Raw genomic sequence first — 24,963 nt, 5'->3', positions numbered from 1 at the left:
TATTCGAATAAGTTTATTCCCCTCTGTGGGAAAGAGTTTTTTTCTCAGAGTCAACCATGAGGCGAGTTTTGTCAACAGCAAGAACAAAGCCAGACAACTGTTGCCCATAAGGTAAAACAAATATCCGCCTCTAAGTCGTATTTTACCGTTGCAGAATGTGGAAAACAGACAGCGTTCACAAGAAGGCATTCAAAAAAAGGAAATTGGATACCCCAACTCTCCCGACTGCACACACACACACACACACACACACACACACACACACACACACACACACACGCTTGCATAGATAAACTCTGAATATAGTAGTGGGACTTCAGCTGTTTATGTAACTTACTATCTTAAGACTTTTGTGTCTACAATAATTAGTTTCCTTGGAACCAGATCCCTACCTGTTAATAATTCTCCACTGTACCCATGGTTCAGAAAATTACAGTCAGCCTGCCAGGGACACGTCACTCAGAGAGCTTTTAGAAACATGAGAGGCATCCATACATTTAGAGCACGGGTCTGTTATCAGAAAAAAGTACAAGCCGGAGTTGAATGGTGTTCAGTTTCACCTTCCTTCCTGTTGCTCTATGACGTAGTTTGAAACAGAAACCACAAGTGAGTCAGTCTCGGGTCGAGGTTAGGATTTCCAAAATCAGAGTTCACACACATGTAGCTCTTGATCATATATGTTCATATGTTAACAGTCTTTTTCTTCCCCTTCTTTATTTCTGCGGGAGTCAGGTGGCAGGAACTCTGTGGAGGTATTTCATCTCCAAAGGCATTGAGTATCTAGACACTGTGTTTTTCATCCTGAGGAAAAAATTTAACCAGGTCACCTTCCTGCACGTCTACCATCATTGCTCCATGTTCACGCTCTGGTGGATTGGCATCAAGTGGGTGGCAGGAGGACAGTGTGAGTAGCTTACAACACAGCAGACATCAGCTATATGATATATATATGAATTTATCAGCATTGCTGTTGATAAAGCCTTCATCGGCTCTGTAGTTTTGTGGTTTATACTGGGTGAGGGCTGGGAAGAGACACAAATGCCTTGGTGGATGCTTCAGGAAGCTAAACCAAACATGTGGAGCTACTTGTCTATAAACCTTTTATTCACTACTGGTTAATGTATTCATTATTGTTGTTTGTTGAGCTTATTTTTTATTTTTTTTTTTATAATATGCATCTGCATATTAACAGCCATGCTAGCAACTCTGTAAAGGTATACCATTGGCAGAGGAGCACTTTGAGCTAAGTGCTAATGCCAACAAGGCAACATGTTGAGAGTAATAGCATTTAATCGCTGAAGTTTACTATTGGGTACAATGTTTATCGTGTTCACAGTATGTATTTAGCATGATAACACGCTATCACTTGCTAATTAGTAAACACAGGTGCAGCTATATGTATATTTGCAAGTAGATGATTGTGACTGAGAGTAAACTGAGTCTGAACCCTGATGAGGAAGCTAGATGACAAATTTCACTGAAACCCACAGGCATAGTATCGTCATATGTAGCTTGGATAGTTTAATCTGGATTCATGGGCCCCTGGACCTACACTTGTTTGTATCTCCCACCCCCTCAACTATTGCCTTTTTATTGGATACAGACAGCAGGAGTTCAGAGCAACTCAGTTTAAGATTTTTTTTAACTATAGTAAGCAGAACAAAATTAAAAACTTATTGTTTCTTCTACTGCAGCATTCTTTGGTGCACATATGAATGCGATGATCCATGTCCTGATGTACCTGTATTACAGTCTTGCCTCCTGTGGACCTAAGATCCAAAAGTACCTGTGGTGGAAGAAGTATCTGACAATTATCCAGATGGTAGGTTGATTTCCAGGGTGGCTGATTTTGAAATTAAATATACTGATTGTAGGGATCATTTGACTGAAAATCATTCTTCTTGCTATGAAAGAACGGTGAAAACACAATATGGTGCAAAAGCATAACTCTTATTCTCTCTTTGGGGCTCAGATTCAGTTCCATGTCACCATCGGTCACACGGCCTTGTCTCTCTATCTCTAAAGACAGAGCACATATCTGAACCACTGGAACACAGAGGTAAGAGAAATCTGTGGAGATACATGCGAAGGATTAAACTATAAATTAGTTAATATTAGATTATTTCTGCCAAGAAAAATGTTGCCTGAGTTGATGTAGCAGTAATCTTGTTTGCGTTGGCCATGTTTCTTTTGGTTTGTGTTACCTTACCTGCTTTTCTTTCATACTCTCTTTAGGTAATAAAGCCACATCTTTACCATGAAGCTACCTTTGGCTCTGGTGTTTGCACTCACCCTCCCCATCATCAGGGCTCAGGTTCCTCACTGGGGCCCGTGTCCAGAGCCTGCTGTTCAACCCCCCGTCAGCCTTAAACAGGTACCAGTGACGATGCAGACTGTGCAGAATATGCTGAACACATTAGGCGTGAATGTCATGAGATACTTCTTCTCTCGCACAGTTTGAAAAGGAAAAAGCTGACACCACAAACATTATCAGAGATTTCTGTTAAACGAGAATTTATTAATATAAATATTGTTTTCATGTGAAAAAATAATTTAATTTATTAAAAGTACTTTTTATTTATATAGTTTATAATATATATATATATATATTTTTTTTTTTTTCAGCATTTCAGCATAATCTTTGTTGTAAGTCAACTCAGTACCCAAAGTATTGTGTAAGTAAAGCTTTTCAGTACCTTTAATAGCATAGAAATGTGCATACATTAGTACAATAACTGAATAAATGAAGACAGACTTTTTCCCAGAGGGGAAACTTGGCAAAACATTGTGTTTAATTACTTCCTCAGCTGGTGTAGAGTAGGTTTTTATAAAACACATACCATATATCAGAGTATGTAGATTTATTCATAGTCTGCCGACCCCCTCTTCTTCTTCTCTGTGTTGGTGTTGTTGTTCGTGTGCGTGTGTGTGCGTGTGTGTGTGCGTGCCTTAGAAGTCAAATAATACATTAGCCATACTTAAAAAACATCTGAATTTCATTTAGAACTGAGATTCTAAGTTGTAAGCAGAAATCTTATGCACAGCCAGAAACATGTTTCCCCACTTTCACAATGCTGAGGTGTCAAATCCACAACCCCCAACAAATGGTTTGTTACACGCGGGTGTGAAGGGCAAGCTTTACTTACACAGCCTCACACACAGTAGATTTTTAAAGTTTTTGGGTACAGTGGTTTAGCCACAGATGCAACATCCACTTTTGATAAAGATCCCTCCACCTGTTTATTTCTTAAGAAATTAAGCATCTTTATTAAGCTCTTATTTATAATTGTCTACACAATAATAGACACCGTGTGCTCTGTGACATTATAGTCTTCTACTGCTGCTTCCATCGGTTTGCATTTTAAACTCCCAGCCTTTCAGTTTGTTATGAACGACTTTATATCACAAAATGTTAGAAATATAAAGTGATCCATGCGACTTTTTTATTTTTTTTATTTTTTTATTTTCTGTTTGATGGAAGGACTTAAGACACGAGTTATTTAAACAATTCTAAATGACAGTGTGATGGCCATAGCACTTTATGCGGGTCAAATGTGTTAAGGATAATGTTTATCAATGTAAAATTGCAAAGAACCTTTGAATAGATTATAACATTTTGTAAACAGTTACCTCAGAAGCTGTATTGGTAGATCTATGTATGTAAGGTAAAACTATCCACAGTACTTCCACTTAAGTAGCTAAACACATAAAGTCACCCTTACCAATAATCCGCTGCTCCTTGAAAAAGTAGCACAAACAGACAACTGATTGAGCAATGATAAGTAGAGCTACCCGAGGCCGAGACTCAAGCAGAAGAAAATTAAAAGTTGTTGTTTTTGTGGCTCGAAAAATTAAAGAAAGTATGTTTAATAATTCAACAAGACCCGCACCTTCAACACATGTACATTCAAATTCTGGTACAGGCTCATCATTGCTGCTGTTCAATAGTTTTTATCCGTTTGAAAAAGTCATTTTACGGCTTTAATGTTTCCAGCTGATAAGGAGAATGAGCGCATTTTAAATGAGCGTTCAAAGGCTTTAAACATCTGCTTTGTCTGTAACGACAGTATCAAACTACAGAGCATTGTTTTTACTAAAATTCAACATTTTCAGATGAAAATTTGGCTGCTTTTTGTTTTTTTCACTGTAACACCCACCTCAACGCCATTTTTAGGATATTCTTGGTGATCCCACCTTTTTCATATTTATGCTTCTGGCACTGAGGGTATCTAATACGCATGTTGTCACTGTGTTTGTACTACCAGCTGTGAGGGCTCTGCTTTTGCTTTGAGCAGTCTGTTTTTATTTTGTCTCGTGAGTGTGTGTGTTTTTCAAACGAGATCCTCGTCAGTTTGATTTTGTTACCACAAACTTTGTGTGAAGTTCACAACAGAGGTAAAGAGATTTAAACACCCCAGTTTAAGGAGGCAGGCAGGGGTTGAACCAGCTGCACAGGGCTGGTGAAGCAGAGAGTGTCGGGGGGAGATGTGCAACAGAAGCAGAGGGAACATTTTACAAGATGATAAATGGCAGATTTAGATGATTAAGGATTTGTTGACAAGATTAAAAGACACGTCCGTCAGAGTTCAACAACATTACAGTTTGATTAAATAAAAAAGTTTTTAGACTACACAAGGTTCATTTTCTCCTCTGATAGTAATCATATTAAACATGTCAAGAAAGAAAGAGTATAAAGAAAAATAGTAAATGTGTGTCTAATTAAACTCTTCCTGTGAGCCTTACATCATCCTTTAATATGTTTGGTGTTACAAACTTGAAGAAGCACGGAAAAGATCATCAGACATTAATCTAATCAGTTTGCAGCCTTCATTCGTATTGAAAAGTTGAAATCTTGATGCCACAATGGACGACTGATCAATGCTCCACTACCAAAAGGAAGCCAAGCCCTGCCACCCTTTACAACAAAACAAGGTGTGATCACAGGGCTTGGCTTCCTTTTGGTAGTGGACAATTGATCAGGAAGCCAAGCCAAGGTAAATGCAGACTACAGATACCATGGCAGTGCCAGGATTGTGAGTGATTGCTGAAAATGTTGAAATGTACTCACTCACTTTTTATAATTATTTGTAAAAATGTGTACAAATGGTTGATTTTTTTGTACTGTTTTTATCAATAAATGTCAGCAACAAAGGACATACACCCATGTGTGTTGATTTCTCCCTAAGATGGCAAACTGAAACACTCCAAGTTGGTGACTTTTGGAGATTTGTTTCCCTGGATGATTGAGAATGCATCAAGATGAAACACAAAAGGAAGCTCACCGCTTTTAGCAGCTCCCCCACCCCCTCATCCACACACCCCCACTCCCCTCCCTCCAGAATTCCCAGGTAACAACCCAATTTACATATGAATGACTAGCCAATTTAGCTTCCACTTGCCTGAAGCTAAAGCTTAGCTAAAAGCCTACCAGCCATTTGGCTGGTGGCGGGTTTTAAAGGTAGAAAGGTAGAAGCCTGGGACTGCCAGTGCTAGACCCAAGTGCAGCGTTTAACACCGTCGGCCATAACATTTTATTACAGCTATTATTAAATGGAGAGTCCTCTTCACACACTGAGGTTAATTATGAAGCTCCACAGGCTTCTGTGCAAAGACCAGTTCTGTTTACATTATACGTGCTTTAGAAGACATAGCATACCACAGGTCAGCTCAGCAACATTTCGACTTTGGCTTGTTTTTTCTGGTTAACGTTAATTACGTAATTTAGAATTAAAGTTTAGTGTTTTTAGCATTTAGGATGGCCGTGGCGAGTAACTCAAGTGCTGTAAACATTTCATGAAACCTCATCAAAAGTTATCTGAGTTGGAAGGGTGGCTGTTAATAAGCCATTCTTAAGGAAGGAGAACAGAGAAAAATAAGGCTGAGGTGTGCCAAATTACACAAGAAATTGACTGGAAAAAGAAATCAGCTGTAATATGTCTTATGGAGTAATGATTCCAAATTTGAAATATGCATGGAAGAGGTCCGAAGAGAGATACAACAGTGAATGTCTATAGCCGTCTTTAACACAGCGTGGATACTCTACCGTGCTTTGAGGCTGGATTTCAGCCAGTGTTGTTGGAGCTCTTATCCAAATTAATCAAATTATGAATGTAGAAAAGTTCCACCAGATTTTGATCGACCATGTAATACCACGTAGTGTCTGATTGGCTTCAACTTCATTTTTCAGTACGACAATGATCGCAAACATACTGCCAATGTAGTCAAAGTATGCCTGGATGAAACAACGCATCAGTCATGGATTGATCTCTCCAGGGTTCGAACCTCAAGATAATCGAAGCAGTGTGGGATCATCTTGACAGAAAACAAAACAAAAGGCAGCCAGCATCCAAAGAAGAGTCTCGGATGTCTTTCAAGAAGCCTGCAGAACTAAGAAATTACAAGAAAGCTTACCTATTAGAGTTTAAGCTGTGTTGAAGAATGAAAGGCAGCTTTAACTGAACAAAAGGGGAAAAAAATCCCACATTGACAGCTAACTCAAGAGACAAAAAGCATTAGAACTCAAGTCATTACCTTACTTAAGGATAAATAAGTTAATTAATTACATTAATGCATAAGCAGAAAATAATCTACAGTAACTGCTTTGCGATATGGAAGTGCAAAAGACAACTGAAAGGGAGGATAGTTTCTATATATGTGGTTTCTATTAAGGGACAGAGGAACGATAAGAAACGATAAGAAATCAAGGACAAGGAGTGTGGTGTAGATAAGTGAGGAAATCCGATCATTACTACAAATTTAGTTGAAATTTAAATATTTTAACTATGGTGCCTCCTGTGAGGGCTGTCTGTTTTCCACATTCTGCAACGGTAAAATACGACTTTGAGGCGGATATTTGTTTTACTTTATGGGCAACAGTTGTTCTTGCTGTTGACAAAACTCGCCTCATGGTTGACTCTTTTCCACAGAGGGGGGGTGCTTTAATAAACTTATTCGAAAATGAGCTTTTTTCCACTAAGACTTGTTTTATGGGGAGATGTACGAAATTATTTACCGGGTTACAAGCAATGATAATATCGGATGTTGACTCCTCAGCGTCATCATTTTCTATCTATTGAGAAAACTTATTGTTAAAGTATTGAAGAAAAAAACTCCTCCTTGGCCCGCGGGGTGTGTGTGTGTGTGTGTGTGTGTGTGTGTGTGTGTGTGTGTGTGTGTGTGTGTGTGTGTGTGTGAGTGAAACAAGATCGCCTGTCGCTGGTTTGTTTTTCAGTCTCTCAAAAGGAAAAGTAGTATTCACTAAGGGATATTTATTCGTTTTTTACACATAGGCAGCCTGTAGGTTACAAGCGGATAGAAAGTTCTTCTTTTCATCACAAGCTATGGTGTATCTTAAAGGTTTTTTACAGCGTCTGTATTATAGGAAAATAAAATACTATTGAAATCTCTACAGGAAGTCACTCTTTATTTCCATTACAAACGCCGGTGCAGCTTAAGAAAGTAAAATTACATCCGCTCTGTCTCTCTATACATCACAGAATCATCTGCTGCATCACCGCTGTGCTTAGGGAACATGACGCAACAGGTCTGAAAATGACTAGACACTTCCGGAGTATTTCCGGTAGGGTCATAAGGTCCGGATCGAGGCCTTCCATAGTAAATATGCTGTATTTGAATATGTCATATTCAAAGCCTTCTTCTTTGGGAGAGCAGATCTCATCGGACACAGGAACGTTGCAGGGCTGCAGAAGGAAATCCATCTTGTGTCTGTGCCTTAGAAATTGTGACGGACTCCACCTCTCTGCTTTTTTATTCCCCTCCAACAGATGGCGCGCTTCCGGAGGTTTCCCCCTCCCTCTAAAAACTTTTTTTCCCAACAACAGATGACACGCTTCCGGAGGTTTCCCCCTCCCTCTAAAAACTTTTTTTTTCCCCAACAACAGATGACGCGCTTCCGGAGGTTCCCCCCCTCCTTTCTCAGGATGCAATTCGACACGGTTAGCAACAGATGGCGCGCTTCCGGGGTTCACCCCCCCTTCTCAGGATGCGATTCGTCACGCGGGGGGTTTCCCACCCCCCTTCTCCGGATGCGATTCGTCACGCTCATTACACGCTTCCGGGGGGGAGGGGCGGGAGGTCAAAAGGTCGTGATTAGGGCCATCAATCACTTCGGATCAAATTTTGTCATAAGCTGTATGGGATTAACACTCTGTGGTTGTTGATCAATGGTCATGAGAATTTGCATAATCGTGATGAAGGAACTGACCTCCAAGCCCACTGTTCCTTCAGGGGGCTACTTTCAGTCATTATGCAAATATACTGTTTATAAGATTGGGGAAACCTGCAGTCAGCTGACACTGAAGAAGTCACTTGGATGAGTGACGAGACATTTTTCCCACTGAAAACGCTACATTCAGATGAACAGAATCAACCTTTGGAGACTTCTTACTGTTGTGACAAAATACACTTGAAACTGGCAATTCTATATCAGTGGAGAACCAATTCCAACAGTCTAAGAGATGTCCATCAAGAGCCTGGGACGGTGGTATAATGTAGACCTCAATGATACCTGGCAACTTGACAAACGAAGGCAAAACTTGGCTAATGACCTCAGGCGGATTAACAACACTGCACTCCTTGAGTGAGGCTTGAGATGTCACTCAAGGACTCCCGGGACCCCATAGTGAGGGGCGCTGCTCCCACCCTAGCAACAGGGAGGAAGTGGACCACAGCCACGTCTGTGCTACAGGCCAAATCGGCTCTGAGCCATAATGACATGGTGGGTCGCGTCCAACAGGGCAGAGAAGGATTTGGTCTTGGCAACCTCGGTGGCAACAGGCATCTGTAACCAAACGTCAAAAAATGGTGGTGGAGGAGGTGTGTCGAAAGGAGGAAACAGTAAGACACGCCAGAGCCATAGCGCTGGCCAAGCAGGGTCACTGGATGAATTGGGAGAGTTTTGAAAAGAGGAAACTCTTATGGAGTGAAATCTGGTGGGACCTGATTTTTGGGGGGTGAAACCATACTGCATGTCTTCTCTGGCACATTGAATTTCTGTATGACTTGTGTTTTCTGTGAGAGCTTTATAAAATCAAGCAGCTAACCATGACGTCTGCCTTTACAAAACACTTGTCAATCACTAAAGTTATCCTTCACTTGTCAGTCACTATGTGGTACTAAAGAGCTGTCTGAAATTCAGTTACAGCCCACACAAAGTTACAGATTGGAGTATCCGAGTGCTGAGGTGCGCTTGTGCGCAAAAGTCACAAACACTCTGCTGACTCACTAACTGTACAGCTCCAAACCTCTTCCGACCTCAAAGTCAGCACAGAAAGTGGGCGCCACGAGCTTCGTAGTATGTGTTTACATGGCTGAACAGCTGCTATATTCGAACAAACGCCTGCAGAAGAGACTGCGACCTGAACGCAGTGCCTTCGACCGCTTGGCGACCAAAAACAAGTTACCACTATGTGACATGCAGTATGGTTTCACCTCCCAAAAAGCAGATGGCACCGAGATTTGAACGCGGATCGCTGGATTCAAAGTCCAGAGTGCTAACCATTACACCATGGAACCGATGTGAAACTGTGTGAACTGTCATGTCATGGCAACCTGCGTAAAAGTATTCAGCCAAATGATCAGTATGCATGACATTGTAGATTATTCGCACTACGTTTCCATGGCTGAACAGCTGCTATATGTGTTATGAGAAGGATAATGTGTGTTTCTTCCAAAGTATCTGACAGTGGTAACCTCCACCAAACTGGCACTGCAATGTCAGAATGGCTGAGCGGTCTAAGGCGCTGCGTTCAGGTTGCAGTCTCCCCTGGAGGTGTGGCTTTGAATCCCACTTCTGACATTGAAGCTTTACTCTTCTTGATATTGTGACAAAATACTCTTGGGTTAACCACGAGCTTTCTAAAAACTTGCATATAACAATTGTGCACCATTCATTGCTCATCTTTGCTGCCCATCATTACAACTTTGCTAATGATGGGCAGCAGGTTAGTGTCATGATGTTACCTCAGACATGGTTAAAAGCCCTGTTAACGTAAGTGCTTCTCGCCGGGTGCGGTGGCGCGTTCCTGTAATCCAAGCTACCGGGAGGCTGAGGTTTGAGGATCGTTTGAGCTCAGGAGCTCTGAGCTGCAGCAGGCTATGTCGATCGGGTGTCCGCATTGCGTTCGGCATTGATATGGTGATCCTGGGGGAGCCTGAGACCACCAGGTCACCTAAGGAGGGGTGCACCGGCCCAGGTCGGAGACGGAGCAGGTCAAAGCCCCCGTGTCGCTCAGTAGTGGGATCGCACCTGTGAATAGATGCTGTAGCGCAGCCTGAGCAATACAGCTAGACCCAGTCTTTATACACATCCTTATACTTGTCTCTAGATCACACAGCAGCCTGATCAGCATGTCTTGGTCTTTTTAATTCAAGTCCAAAACACTCACAAATCTGCTGCTCTGCTTGTCCGGCACCACCTCCACCTGCAGGACAGCTGCAACTACATCCTCCACTCTAAACACGCCACCGCCCAGCAGGTGGAGACAAACTCAAAGTAGGACATTTCCTTGGTGAGGAGAGAGGATGGAACCAAAAATGCATTTATCCCCGTGTTCTGTGTTGATGAAAATCACCCAACAGGAAAGCAGCTGGGCATTCATTTGAAACCAGTTCACAGGTTGGGCTGTGGTTCCCCCTCTAGCGTGTCTGCTTGAACTTTCAACTGTGAACCTCTTAGATCCAACCTTCCCAACTGCTCATCTCGCAAAAGACAAAATAGAAGAACCCAGAATGTCTTTTTATACCTGCTCACGCTTTTTCACGCTTCCCTCACAGGACGTCACATTTCACACTTTGGCCATCCAATCAAGTTGTTGACATCTAATCATTCCTGTCCACCACACCTGATCTTTCTATTTCGATCTGACTTACAACATTTAACACAAACTTTTAAATCAATATATTTTCTTAGTAATTATTTTTATTTGTTTATTACATGCACTTAACATACAAGTATGTCAAATGGAAATCAGCAACTGCATGGGATTATTCAACTAGTTGGCTGCTGCAATGTGTCAGGATGGCCGAGCGGTCTAAGGCGCTGCGTTCAGGTCGCAGGCTCACCTGGAGGCGTGGGTTCGAATCCCACTTCTGACAATTGTATCTTGGCACTTCTTTCTTCCTTCTACTCATGTATCTTTGATCAGTGGTTGTTGATCAATGGTCATGAGAATTTGCATAATCGTGATGAAGGAACTGACCTCCAAGCCCACTGTTCCTTCAGGGGGCTACTTTCAGTCATTATGCAAATATACTGTTTATAAGATTGGGGAAACCTGCAGTCAGCTGACACTGAAGAAGTCACTTGGATGAGTGACGAGACATTTTTCCCACTGAAAACGCTACATTCAGATGAACAGAATCAACCTTTGGAGACTTCTTACTGTTGTGACAAAATACACTTGAAACTGGCAATTCTATATCAGTGGAGAACCAATTCCAACAGTCTAAGAGATGTCCATCAAGAGCCTGGGACGGTGGTATAATGTAGACCTCAATGATACCTGGCAACTTGACAAACGAAGGTAAAACTTGGCTAATGACCTCAGGCGGATTAACAACACTGCACTCCTTGAGTGAGGCTTGAGATGTCACTCAAGGACTCCCGGGACCCCATAGTGAGGGGCGCTGCTCCCACCCTAGCAACAGGGAGGAAGTGGACCACAGCCACGTCTGTGCTACAGGCCAAATCGGCTCTGAGCCATAATGACATGGTGGGTCGCGTCCAACAGGGCAGAGAAGGATTTGGTCTTGGCAACCTCGGTGGCAACAGGCATCTGTAACCAAACGTCAAAAAATGGTGGTGGAGGAGGTGTGTCGAAAGGAGGAAACAGTAAGACACGCCAGAGCCATAGCGCTGGCCAAGCAGGGTCACTGGATGAATTGGGAGAGTTTTGAAAAGAGGAAACTCTTATGGAGTGAAATCTGGTGGGACCTGATTTTTGGGGGGTGAAACCATACTGCATGTCTTCTCTGGCACATTGAATTTCTGTATGACTTGTGTTTTCTGTGAGAGCTTTATAAAATCAAGCAGCTAACCATGACGTCTGCCTTTACAAAACACTTGTCAATCACTAAAGAGTTCCTTCACTTGTCAGTCACTATGTGGTACTAAAGAGCTGTCTGAAATTCAGTTACAGCCCACACAAAGTTACAGATTGGAGTATCCGAGTGCTGAGGTGCGCTTGTGCGCAAAAGTCACAAACACTCTGCTGACTCACTAACTGTACAGCTCCAAACCTCTTCCGACCTCAAAGTCAGCACAGAAAGTGGGCGCCACGAGCTTCGTAGTATGTGTTTACATGGCTGAACAGCTGCTATATTCGAACAAACGCCTTCAGAGGAGACTGCGACCTGAACGCAGTGCCTTCGCCCGCTTGGCGACCAAAAACAAGTTATCACTATGTGACATGCAGTATGGTTTCACCTCCCAATAAGCAGGTCCCACCGAGATTTGAACGCGGATCGCTGGATTCAAAGTCCAGAGTGCTAACCATTACACCATGGAACCGATGTGAAACTGTGTGAACTGTCATGTCATGGCAACCTGCGTAAAAGTATTCAGCCAAATGATCAGTATGCATGACATTGTAGATTATTCGCACTACGTTTCCATGGCTGAACAGCTGCTATATGTGTTATGAGAAGGATAATGTGTGTTTCTTCCAAAGTATCTGACAGTGGTAACCTCCACCAAACTGGCACTGCAATGTCAGAATGGCTGAGCGGTCTAAGGCGCTGCGTTCAGGTTGCAGTCTCCCCTGGAGGTGTGGCTTTGAATCCCACTTCTGACATTGAAGATTTACTCTTCTTGATATTGTGACAAAATACTCTTGGGTTAACCACGAGCTTTCTAAAAACTTGCATATAACAATTGTGCACCATTCATTGCTCATCTTTGCTGCCCATCATTACAACTTTGCTAATGATGGGCAGCAGGTTAGTGTCATGATGTTACCTCAGACATGGTTAAAAGCCCTGTTAACGTAAGTGCTTCTCGCCGGGTGCGGTGGCGCGTTCCTGTAATCCAAGCTACCAGGAGGCTGAGGTTTGAGCTCAGGAGCTCTGAGCTGCAGCAGGCTATGTCGATCGGGTGTCCGCATTGCGTTCGGCATTGATATGGTGATCCTGGGGGAACCTGAGACCACCAGGTCACCTAAGGAGGGGTGCACCGGCCCAGGTCGGAGACGGAGCAGGTCAAAGCCCCCGTGTCGCTCAGTAGTGGGATCGCACCTGTGAATAGATGCTGTAGCGCAGCCTGAGCAATACAGCTAGACCCAATCTTTATACACATCCTTATACTTGTCTCTAGATCACACAGCAGCCTCATCAGCATGTCTTGGTCTTTTTAATTCAAGTCCAAAACACTCACAAATCTGCTGCTCTGCTTGTCCGGCACCACCTCCACCTGCAGGACAGCTGCAACTACATCCTCCACTCTAAACACGCCACCGCCCAGCAGGTGGAGACAAACTCAAAGTAGGACATTTCCTTGGTGAGGAGAGAGGATGGAACCAAAAATGCATTTATCCCCGTGTTCTGTGTTGATGAAAATCACCCAACAGGAAAGCAGCTGGGCATTCATTTGAAACCAGTTCACAGGTTGGGCTGTGGTTCCACCTCTAGCGTGTCTGCTTGAACTTTCAACTGTGAACCTCTTAGATCCAACCTTCCCAACTGCTCATCTCGCAAAAGACAAAATAGAAGAACCCAGAATGTCTTTTTATACCTGCTCACGCTTTTTCACGCTTCCCTCACAGGACGTCACATTTCACACTTTGGCCATCCAATCAAGTTGTTGACATCTAATCATTCCTGTCCACCACACCTGATCTTTCTATTTCGATCTGACTTACAACATTTAACACAAACTTTTAAATCAATATATTTTCTTAGTAATTATTTTTATTTGTTTATTACATGCACTTAACATACAAGTATGTCAAATGGAAATCAGCAACTGCGTGGGATTATTCAACTTGTTGGCTGCTGCAATGTGTCAGGATGGCCGAGCGGTCTAAGGCGCTGCGTTCAGGTCGCAGTCTCACCTGGAGGCGTGGGTTCGAATCCCACTTCTGACAATTGTATCTTGGCACTTCTTTCTTCCTTCTACTCATGTATCTTTGATCAGTGGTTGTTGATCAATGGTCATGAGAATTTGCATAATCGTGATGAAGGAACTGACCTCCAAGCCCACTGTTCCTTCAGGGGGCTACTTTCAGTCATTATGCAAATATACTGTTTATAAGATTGGGGAAACCTGCAGTCAGCTGACACTGAAGAAGTCACTTGGATGAGTGACGAGACATTTTTCCCACTGAAAACGCTACATTCAGATGAACAGAATCAACCTTTGGAGACTTCTTACTGTTGTGACAAAATACACTTGAAACTGGCAATTCTATATCAGTGGAGAACCAATTCCAACAGTCTAAGAGATGTCCATCAAGAGCCTGGGACGGTGGTATAATGTAGACCTCAATGATACCTGGCAACTTGACAAACGAAGGCAAAACTTGGCTAATGACCTCAGGCGGATTAACAACACTGCACTCCTTGAGTGAGGCTTGAGATGTCACTCAAGGATTCCCGGGACCCCATAGTGAGGGGCGCTGCTCCCACCCTAGCAACAGGGAGGAAGTGGACCACAGCCACGTCTGTGCTACAGGCCAAATCGGCTCTGAGCCATAATGACATGGTGGGTCGCGTCCAACAGGGCAGAGAAGGATTTGGTCTTGGCAACCTCGGTGGCAACAGGCATCTGTAACCGAACGTCAAAAAATGGTGGTGGAGGAGGTGTGTCGAAAGGAGGAAACAGTAAGACACGCCAGAGCCATAGTGCTGGCCAAGCAGGGTCACTGGATGAATTGGGAGAGTTTTGAAAAGAGGAAACTCTTATGGAGTGAAATCTGGTGAAATCGGTGGGACCTGATTTTTGGGGGGTGAAACCATACTGCATGTCTTCTCTGGCACATTGAATTTCTGTATGACTTGTGTTTTCTGTGAGAGCTTTATAAAATCAAGCAGCTAACCATGACGTCTGCCTTTACAAAACACTTGTCAATCACTAAAGTTATCCTTCACTTGTCAGTCACTATGTGGTACTAAAGAGCTGTCTGAAATTCAGTTACAGCCCACACAAAGTTACAGATTGGAGTATCCGAGTGCTGAGGTGCGCTTGTGCGCAAAAGTCACAAACACTCTGCTGACTCACTAACTGTACAGCTCCAAACCTCTTCCGACCTCAAAGTCAGCACAGAAAGTGGGCGCCACGAGCTTCGTAGTATGTGTTTACATGGCTGAACAGCTGCTATATTCGAACAAACGCCTTCAGAGGAGACTGCGACCTGAACGCAGTGCCTTCGCCCGCTTGGCGACCAAAAACAAGTTATCACTATGTGACATGCAGTATGGTTTCACCTCCCAATAAGCAGGTCCCACCGAGATTTGAACGCGGATCGCTGGATTCAAAGTCCAGAGTGCTAACCATTACACCATGGAACCGATGTGAAACTGTGTGAACTGTCATGTCATGGCAACCTGCGTAAAAGTATTCAGCCAAATGATCAGTATGCATGACATTGTAGATTATTCGCACTACGTTTCCATGGCTGAACAGCTGCTATATGTGTTATGAGAAGGATAATGTGTGTTTCTTCCAAAGTATCTGACAGTGGTAACCTCCACCAAACTGGCACTGCAATGTCAGAATGGCTGAGCGGTCTAAGGCGCTGCGTTCAGGTTGCAGTCTCCCCTTGAGGTGTGGCTTTGAATCCCACTTCTGACATTGAAGCTTTACTCTTCTTGATATTGTGACAAAATACTCTTGGGTTAACCACGAGCTTTCTAAAAACTTGCATATAACAATTGTGCACCATTCATTGCTCATCTTTGCTGCCCATCATTACAACTTTGCTAATGATGGGCAGCAGGTTAGTGTCATGATGTTACCTCAGACATGGTTAAAAGCCCTGTTAACGTAAGTGCTTCTCGCCGGGTGCGGTGGCGCGTTCCTGTAATCCAAGCTACCAGGAGGCTGAGGTTTGAGGATCGTTTGAGCTCAGGAGCTCTGAGCTGCAGCAGGCTATGTCGATCGGGTGTCCGCATTGCGTTCGGCATTGATATGGTGATCCTGGGGGAGCCTGAGACCACCAGGTCACCTAAGGAGGGGTGCACCGGCCCAGGTCAGAGACGGAGCAGGTCAAAGCCCCCGTGTCGCTCAGTAGTGGGATCGCACCTGTGAATAGATGCTGTAGCGCAGCCTGAGCAATACAGCTAGACCCAATCTTTATACACATCCTTATACTTGTCTCTAGATCACACAGCAGCCTCATCAGCATGTCTTGGTCTTTTTAATTCAAGTCCAAAACACTCACAAATCTGCTGCTCTGCTTGTCCGGCACCACCTCCACCTGCAGGACAGCTGCAACTACATCCTCCACTCTAAACACGCCACCGCCCAGCAGGTGGAGACAAACTCAAAGTAGGACATTTCCTTGGTGAGGAGAGAGGATGGAACCAAAAATGCATTTATCCCCGTGTTCTGTGTTGATGAAAATCACCCAACAGGAAAGCAGCTGGGCATTCATTTGAAACCAGTTCACAGGTTGGGCTGTGGTTCCACCTCTAGCGTGTCTGCTTGAACTTTCAACTGTGAACCTCTTAGATCCAACCTTCCCAACTGCTCATCTCGCAAAAGACAAAATAGAAGAACCCAGAATGTCTTTTTATACCTGCTCACGCTTTTTCACGCTTCCCTCACAGGACGTCACATTTCACACTTTGGCCATCCAATCAAGTTGTTGACATCTAATCATTCCTGTCCACCACACCTGATCTTTCTATTTCGATCTGACTTACAACATTTAACACAAACTTTTAAATCAATATATTTTCTTAGTAATTATTTTTATTTGTTTATTACATGCACTTAACATACAAGTATGTCAAATGGAAATCAGCAACTGCATGGGATTATTCAACTAGTTGGCTGCTGCAATGTGTCAGGATGGCCGAGCGGTCTAAGGCGCTGCGTTCAGGTCGCAGTCTCACCTGGAGGCGTGGGTTCGAATCCCACTTCTGACAATTGTATCTTGGCACTTCTTTCTTCCTTCTACTCATGTATCTTTGATCAGTGGTTGTTGATCAATGGTCATGAGAATTTGCATAATCGTGATGAAGGAACTGACCTCCAAGCCCACTGTTCCTTCAGGGGGCTACTTTCAGTCATTATGCAAATATACTGTTTATAAGATTGGGGAAACCTGCAGTCAGCTGACACTGAAGAAGTCACTTGGATGAGTGACGAGACATTTTTCCCACTGAAAACGCTACATTCAGATGAACAGAATCAACCTTTGGAGACTTCTTACTGTTGTGACAAAATACACTTGAAACTGGCAATTCTATATCAGTGGAGAACCAATTCCAACAGTCTAAGAGATGTCCATCAAGAGCCTGGGACGGTGGTATAATGTAGACCTCAATGATACCTGGCAACTTGACAAACGAAGGCAAAACTTGGCTAATGACCTCAGGCGGATTAACAACACTGCACTCCTTGAGTGAGGCTTGAGATGTCACTCAAGGACTCCCGGGACCCCATAGTGAGGGGCGCTGCTCCCACCCTAGCAACAGGGAGGAAGTGGACCACAGCCACGTCTGTGCTACAGGCCAAATCGGCTCTGAGCCATAATGACATGGTGGGTCGCGTCCAACAGGGCAGAGAAGGATTTGGTCTTGGCAACCTCGGTGGCAACAGGCATCTGTAACCGAACGTCAAAAAATGGTGGTGGAGGAGGTGTGTCGAAAGGAGGAAACAGTAAGACACGCCAGAGCCATAGCGCTGGCCAAGCAGGGTCACTGGATGAATTGGGAGAGTTTTGAAAAGAGGAAACTCTTATGGAGTGAAATCTGGTGGGACCTGATTTTTGGGGGGTGAAACCATACTGCATGTCTTCTCTGGCACATTGAATTTCTGTATGACTTGTGTTTTCTGTGAGAGCTTTATAAAATCAAGCAGCTAACCATGACGTCTGCCTTTACAAAACACTTGTCAATCACTAAAGTTATCCTTCACTTGTCAGTCACTATGTGGTACTAAAGAGCTGTCTGAAATTCAGTTACAGCCCACACAAAGTTACAGATTGGAGTATCCGAGTGCTGAGGTGCGCTTGTGCGCAAAAGTCACAAACACTCTGCTGACTCACTAACTGTACAGCTCCAAACCTCTTCCGACCTCAAAGTCAGCACAGAAAGTGGGCGCCACGAGCTTCGTAGTATGTGTTTACATGGCTGAACAGCTGCTATATTCGAACAAACGCCTGCAGAAGAGACTGCGACCTGAACGCAGTGCCTTCGACCGCTTGGCGACCAAAAACAAGTTACCACTATGTGACATGCAGTATGGTTTCACCTCCCAAAAAGCAGATGCCACCGAGATTTGAACGCGGATCGCTGGATTCAAAGTCCAGAGTGCTAACCATTACACCATGGAACCGATGTGAAACTGTGTGAACTGTCATGTCATGGCAACCTGCGTAAAAGTATTCAGCCAAATGATCAGTATGCATGACATTGTAGATTATTCGCACTACGTTTCCATGGCTGAACAGCTGCTATATGTGTTATGAGAAGGATAATGTGTGTTTCTTCCAAAGTATCTGACAGTGGTAACCTCCACCAAACTGGCACTGCAATGTCAGAATGGCTGAGCGGTCTAAGGCGCTGCGTTCAGGTTGCAGTCTCCCCTGGAGGTGTGGCTTTGAATCCCACTTCTGACATTGAAGCTTTACTCTTCTTGATATTGTGACAAAATACTCTTGGGTTAACCACGAGCTTTCTAAAAACTTGCATATAACAATTGTGCACCATTCATTGCTCATCTTTGCTGCCCATCATTACAACTTTGCTAATGATGGGCAGCAGGTTAGTGTCATGATGTTACCTCAGACATGGTTAAAAGCCCTGTTAACGTAAGTGCTTCTCGCCGGGTGCGGTGGCGCGTTCCTGTAATCCAAGCTACCAGGAGGCTGAGGTTTGAGGATCGTTTGAGCTCAGGAGCTCTGAGCTGCAGCAGGCTATGTCGATCGGGTGTCCGCATTGCGTTCGGCATTGATATGGTGATCCTGGGGGAGCCTGAGACCACCAGGTCACCTAAGGAGGGGTGCACCGGCCCAGGTCGGAGACGGAGCAGGTCAAAGCCCCCGTGTCGCTCAGTAGTGGGATCGCACCTGTGAATAGATGCTGTAGCGCAGCCTGAGCAATACAGCTAGACCCAATCTTTATACACATCCTTATACTTGTCTTTAGATCACACAGCAGCCTGATCAGCATGTCTTGGTCTTTTTAATTCAAGTCCAAAACACTCACAAATCTGCTGCTCTGCTTGTCCGGCACCACCTCCACCTGCAGGACAGCTGCAACTACATCCTCCACTCTAAACACGCCACCGCCCAGCAGGTGGAGACAAACTCAAAGTAGGACATTTCCTTGGTGAGGAGAGAGGATGGAACCAAAAATGCATTTATCCCCGTGTTCTGTGTTGATGAAAATCACCCAACAGGAAAGCAGCTGGGCATTCATTTGAAACCAGTTCACAGGTTGGGCTGTGGTTCCCCCTCTAGCGTGTCTGCTTGAACTTTCAACTGTGAACCTCTTAGATCCAACCTTCCCAACTGCTCATCTCGCAAAAGACAAAATAGAAGAACCCAGAATGTCTTTTTATACCTGCTCACGCTTTTTCACGCTTCCCTCACAGGACGTCACATTTCACACTTTGGCCATCCAATCAAGTTGTTGACATCTAATCATTCCTGTCCACCACACCTGATCTTTCTATTTCGATCTGACTTACAACATTTAACACAAACTTTTAAATCAATATATTTTCTTAGTAATTATTTTTATTTGTTTATTACATGCACTTAACATACAAGTATGTCAAATGGAAATCAGCAACTGCGTGGGATTATTCAACTAGTTGGCTGCTGCAATGTGTCAGGATGGCCGAGCGGTCTAAGGCGCTGCGTTCAGGTCGCAGTCTCACCTGGAGGCGTGGGTTCGAATCCCACTTCTGACAATTGTATCTTGGCACTTCTTTCTTCCTTCTACTCATGTATCTTTGATCAGTGGTTGTTGATCAATGGTCATGAGAATTTGCATAATCGTGATGAAGGAACTGACCTCCAAGCCCACTGTTCCTTCAGGGGGCTACTTTCAGTCATTATGCAAATATACTGTTTATAAGATTGGGGAAACCTGCAGTCAGCTGACACTGAAGAAGTCACTTGGATGAGTGACGAGACATTTTTCCCACTGAAAACGCTACATTCAGATGAACAGAATCAACCTTTGGAGACTTCTTACTGTTGTGACAAAATACACTTGAAACTGGCAATTCTATATCAGTGGAGAACCAATTCCAACAGTCTAAGAGATGTCCATCAAGAGCCTGGGACGGTGGTATAATGTAGACCTCAATGATACCTGGCAACTTGACAAACGAAGGCAAAACTTGGCTAATGACCTCAGGCGGATTAACAACACTGCACTCCTTGAGTGAGGCTTGAGATGTCACTCAAGGACTCCCGGGACCCCATAGTGAGGGGCGCTGCTCCCACCCTAGCAACAGGGAGGAAGTGGACCACAGCCACGTCTGTGCTACAGGCCAAATCGGCTCTGAGCCATAATGACATGGTGGGTCGCGTCCAACAGGGCAGAGAAGGATTTGGTCTTGGCAACCTCGGTGGCAACAGGCATCTGTAACCGAACGTCAAAAAATGGTGGTGGAGGAGGTGTGTCGAAAGGAGGAAACAGTAAGACACGCCAGAGCCATAGCGCTGGCCAAGCAGGGTCACTGGATGAATTGGGAGAGTTTTGAAAAGAGGAAACTCTTATGGAGTGAAATCTGGTGGGACCTGATTTTTGGGGGGTGAAACCATACTGCATGTCTTCTCTGGCACATTGAATTTCTGTATGACTTGTGTTTTCTGTGAGAGCTTTATAAAATCAAGCAGCTAACCATGACGTCTGCCTTTACAAAACACTTGTCAATCACTAAAGTTATCCTTCACTTGTCAGTCACTATGTGGTACTAAAGAGCTGTCTGAAATTCAGTTACAGCCCACACAAAATTACAGATTGGAGTATCCGAGTGCTGAGGTGCGCTTGTGCGCAAAAGTCACAAACACTCTGCTGACTCACTAACTGTACAGCTCCAAACCTCTTCCGACCTCAAAGTCAGCACAGAAAGTGGGCGCCACGAGCTTCGTAGTATGTGTTTACATGGCTGAACAGCTGCTATATTCGAACAAACGCCTGCAGAAGAGACTGCGACCTGAACGCAGTGCCTTCGACCGCTTGGCGACCAAAAACAAGTTGCCACTATGTGACATGCAGTATGGTTTCACCTCCCAAAAAGCAGATGCCACCGAGATTTGAACGCGGATCGCTGGATTCAAAGTCCAGAGTGCTAACCATTACACCATGGAACCGATGTGAAACTGTGTGAACTGTCATGTCATGGCAACCTGCGTAAAAGTATTCAGCCAAATGATCAGTATGCATGACATTGTAGATTATTCGCACTACGTTTCCATGGCTGAACAGCTGCTATATGTGTTATGAGAAGGATAATGTGTGTTTCTTCCAAAGTATCTGACAGTGGTAACCTCCACCAAACTGGCACTGCAATGTCAGAATGGCTGAGTGGTCTAAGGCGCTGCGTTCAGGTTGCAGTCCCCCCTGGAGGTGTGGCTTTGAATCCCACTTCTGACATTGAAGCTTTACTCTTCTTGATATTGTGACAAAATACTCTTGGGTTAACCACGAGCTTTCTAAAAACTTGCATATAACAATTGTGCACCATTCATTGCTCATCTTTGCTGCCCATCATTACAACTTTGCTAATGATGGGCAGCAGGTTAGTGTCATGATGTTACCTCAGACATGGTTAAAAGCCCTGTTAACGTAAGTGCTTCTCGCCGGGTGCGGTGGCGCGTTCCTGTAATCCAAGCTACCAGGAGGCTGAGGTTTGAGGATCGTTTGAGCTCAGGAGCTCTGAGCTGCAGCAGGCTATGTCGATCGGGTGTCCGCATTGCGTTCGGCATTGATATGGTGATCCTGGGGGAGCCTGAGACCACCAGGTCACCTAAGGAGGGGTGCACCGGCCCAGGTCGGAGACGGAGCAGGTCAAAGCCCCCGTGTCGCTCAGTAGTGGGATCGCACCTGTGAATAGATGCTGTAGCGCAGCCTGAGCAATACAGCTAGACCCAATCTTTATACACATCCTTATACTTGTCTCTAGATCACACAGCAGCCTGATCAGCATGTCTTGGTCTTTTTAATTCAAGTCCAAAACACTCACAAATCTGCTGCTCTGCTTGTCCGGCACCACCTCCACCTGCAGGACAGCTGCAACTACATCCTCCACTCTAAACACGCCACCGCCCAGCAGGTGGAGACAAACTCAAAGTAGGACATTTCCTTGGTGAGGAGAGAGGATGGAACCAAAAATGCATTTATCCCCGTGTTCTGTGTTGATGAAAATCACCCAACAGGAAAGCAGCTGGGCATTCATTTGAAACCAGTTCACAGGTTGGGCTGTGGTTCCCCCTCTAGCGTGTCTGCTTGAACTTTCAACTGTGAACCTCTTAGATCCAACCTTCCCAACTGCTCATCTCGCAAAAGACAAAATAGAAGAACCCAGAATGTCTTTTTATACCTGCTCACGCTTTTTCACGCTTCCCTCACAGGACGTCACATTTCACACTTTGGCCATCCAATCAAGTTGTTGACATCTAATCATTCCTGTCCACCACACCTGATCTTTCTATTTCGATCTGACTTACAACATTTAACACAAACTTTTAAATCAATATATTTTCTTAGTAATTATTTTTATTTGTTTATTACATGCACTTAACATACAAGTATGTCAAATGGAAATCAGCAACTGCATGGGATTATTCAACTAGTTGGCTGCTGCAATGTGTCAGGATGGCCGAGCGGTCTAAGGCGCTGCGTTCAGGTCGCAGTCTCACCTGGAGGCGTGGGTTCGAATCCCACTTCTGACAATTGTATCTTGGCCCTTCCTTCTACTCATGTATCTTTGATCAGTGGTTGTTGATCAATGGTCATGAGAATTTGCATAATCGTGATGAAGGAACTGACCTCCAAGCCCACTGTTCCTTCAGGGGGCTACTTTCAGTCATTATGCAAATATACTGTTTATAAGATTGGGGAAACCTGCAGTCAGCTGACACTGAAGAAGTCACTTGGATGAGTGACGAGACATTTTTCCCACTGAAAACGCTACATTCAGATGAACAGAATCAACCTTTGGAGACTTCTTACTGTTGTGACAAAATACACTTGAAACTGGCAATTCTATATCAGTGGAGAACCAATTCCAACAGTCTAAGAGATGTCCATCAAGAGCCTGGGACGGTGGTATAATGTAGACCTCAATGATACCTGGCAACTTGACAAACGAAGGCAAAACTTGGCTAATGACCTCAGGCGGATTAACAACACTGCACTCCTTGAGTGAGGCTTGAGATGTCACTCAAGGACTCCCGGGACCCCATAGTGAGGGGCGCTGCTCCCACCCTAGCAACAGGGAGGAAGTGGACCACAGCCACGTCTGTGCTACAGGCCAAATCGGCTCTGAGCCATAATGACATGGTGGGTCGCGTCCAACAGGGCAGAGAAGGATTTGGTCTTGGCAACCTCGGTGGCAACAGGCATCTGTAACCGAATGTCAAAAAATGGTGGTGGAGGAGGTGTGTCGAAAGGAGGAAACAGTAAGACACGCCAGAGCCATAGCGCTGGCCAAGCAGGGTCACTGGATGAATTGGGAGAGTTTTGAAAAGAGGAAACTCTTATGGAGTGAAATCTGGTGGGACCTGATTTTTGGGGGGTGAAACCATACTGCATGTCTTCTCTGGCACATTGAATTTCTGTATGACTTGTGTTTTCTGTGAGAGCTTTATAAAATCAAGCAGCTAACCATGACGTCTGCCTTTACAAAACACTTGTCAATCACTAAAGAGTTCCTTCACTTGTCAGTCACTATGTGGTACTAAAGAGCTGTCTGAAATTCAGTTACAACCCACACAAAGTTACAGATTGGAGTATCCGAGTGCTGAGGTGCGCTTGTGCGCAAAAGTCACAAACACTCTGCTGACTCACTAACTGTACAGCTCCAAACCTCTTCCGACCTCAAAGTCAGCACAGAAAGTGGGCGCCACGAGCTTCGTAGTATGTGTTTACATGGCTGAACAGCTGCTATATTCGAACAAACGCCTTCAGAGGAGACTGCGACCTGAACGCAGTGCCTTCGCCCGCTTGGCGACCAAAAACAAGTTATCAATATGTGACATGCAGTATGGTTTCACCTCCCAAAAAGCAGATGCCACCGAGGTTTGAACGCAGATCGCTGGATTCAAAGTCCAGAGTGCTAACCATTACACCATGGAACCGATGTGAAACTGTGTGAACTGTCATGTCATGGCAACCTGCGTAAAAGTATTCAGCCAAATGATCAGTATGCATGACATTGTAGATTATTCGCACTACGTTTCCATGGCTGAACAGCTGCTATATGTGTTATGAGAAGGATAATGTGTGTTTCTTCCAAAGTATCTGACAGTGGTAACCTCCACCAAACTGGCACTGCAATGTCAGAATGGCTGAGTGGTCTAAGGCGCTGCGTTCAGGTTGCAGTCCCCCCTGGAGGTGTGGCTTTGAATCCCACTTCTGACATTGAAGCTTTACTCTTGTTGATATTGTGACAAAATACTCTTGGGTTAACCACGAGCTTTCTAAAAACTTGCATATAACAATTGTGCACCATTCATTGCTCATCTTTGCTGCCCATCATTACAACTTTGCTAATGATGGGCAGCAGGTTAGTGTCATGATGTTACCTCAGACATGGTTAAA

General features: G+C 44.4%; 12 non-coding genes across 12 annotated transcripts; 10 read left to right on the top strand and 2 right to left on the bottom strand.

Moving 5' to 3' along the window:
- Positions 1-10,022: 10,022 nt before the first annotated feature.
- Positions 10,023-10,321, top strand: LOC146693468 (signal recognition particle RNA). The gene has a single exon (XR_014915001.1).
- A 711-nt stretch (positions 10,322-11,032) lies between these two features.
- trnal-cag (transfer RNA leucine (anticodon CAG)) lies at positions 11,033-11,115 on the top strand. The gene has a single exon. It is a non-coding gene; the product is annotated as a tRNA-Leu (tRNA).
- A 1,342-nt stretch (positions 11,116-12,457) lies between these two features.
- Positions 12,458-12,529, bottom strand: trnaq-uug (transfer RNA glutamine (anticodon UUG)). The gene has a single exon. It is a non-coding gene; the product is annotated as a tRNA-Gln (tRNA).
- A 488-nt stretch (positions 12,530-13,017) lies between these two features.
- On the top strand, positions 13,018-13,303 carry LOC146693465 (signal recognition particle RNA). Its single transcript, XR_014914957.1, has one exon.
- Positions 13,304-14,016: 713 nt separating this feature from the next.
- trnal-cag (transfer RNA leucine (anticodon CAG)) lies at positions 14,017-14,099 on the top strand. The gene has a single exon. It is a non-coding gene; the product is annotated as a tRNA-Leu (tRNA).
- Positions 14,100-15,450: 1,351 nt separating this feature from the next.
- On the bottom strand, positions 15,451-15,522 carry trnaq-uug (transfer RNA glutamine (anticodon UUG)). Its single transcript has one exon. It is a non-coding gene; the product is annotated as a tRNA-Gln (tRNA).
- Positions 15,523-16,010: 488 nt separating this feature from the next.
- On the top strand, positions 16,011-16,309 carry LOC146693462 (signal recognition particle RNA). The gene has a single exon (XR_014915002.1).
- Positions 16,310-17,020: 711 nt separating this feature from the next.
- Positions 17,021-17,103, top strand: trnal-cag (transfer RNA leucine (anticodon CAG)). The gene has a single exon. It is a non-coding gene; the product is annotated as a tRNA-Leu (tRNA).
- Positions 17,104-19,005: 1,902 nt separating this feature from the next.
- Positions 19,006-19,304, top strand: LOC146693460 (signal recognition particle RNA). The gene has a single exon (XR_014915000.1).
- A 711-nt stretch (positions 19,305-20,015) lies between these two features.
- On the top strand, positions 20,016-20,098 carry trnal-cag (transfer RNA leucine (anticodon CAG)). The gene has a single exon. It is a non-coding gene; the product is annotated as a tRNA-Leu (tRNA).
- A 1,902-nt stretch (positions 20,099-22,000) lies between these two features.
- LOC146693458 (signal recognition particle RNA) lies at positions 22,001-22,299 on the top strand. Its single transcript, XR_014914999.1, has one exon.
- A 711-nt stretch (positions 22,300-23,010) lies between these two features.
- trnal-cag (transfer RNA leucine (anticodon CAG)) lies at positions 23,011-23,093 on the top strand. Its single transcript has one exon. It is a non-coding gene; the product is annotated as a tRNA-Leu (tRNA).
- The last annotated feature ends 1,870 nt before the right edge of the window (positions 23,094-24,963 follow it).

Source organism: Copadichromis virginalis, linkage group LG14 (genome assembly GCF_057382275.1).
Source record: "Copadichromis virginalis isolate Kocher_CV1m ecotype Utaka linkage group LG14, C_Virginalis_male_GT1.1, whole genome shotgun sequence".
NCBI classification, from domain to species: domain Eukaryota; kingdom Metazoa; phylum Chordata; class Actinopteri; order Cichliformes; family Cichlidae; genus Copadichromis; species Copadichromis virginalis.
The sequence above is the reverse complement of the archived record's forward strand: the minus strand, read 5'-3'. Positions and strand labels throughout refer to the sequence as shown.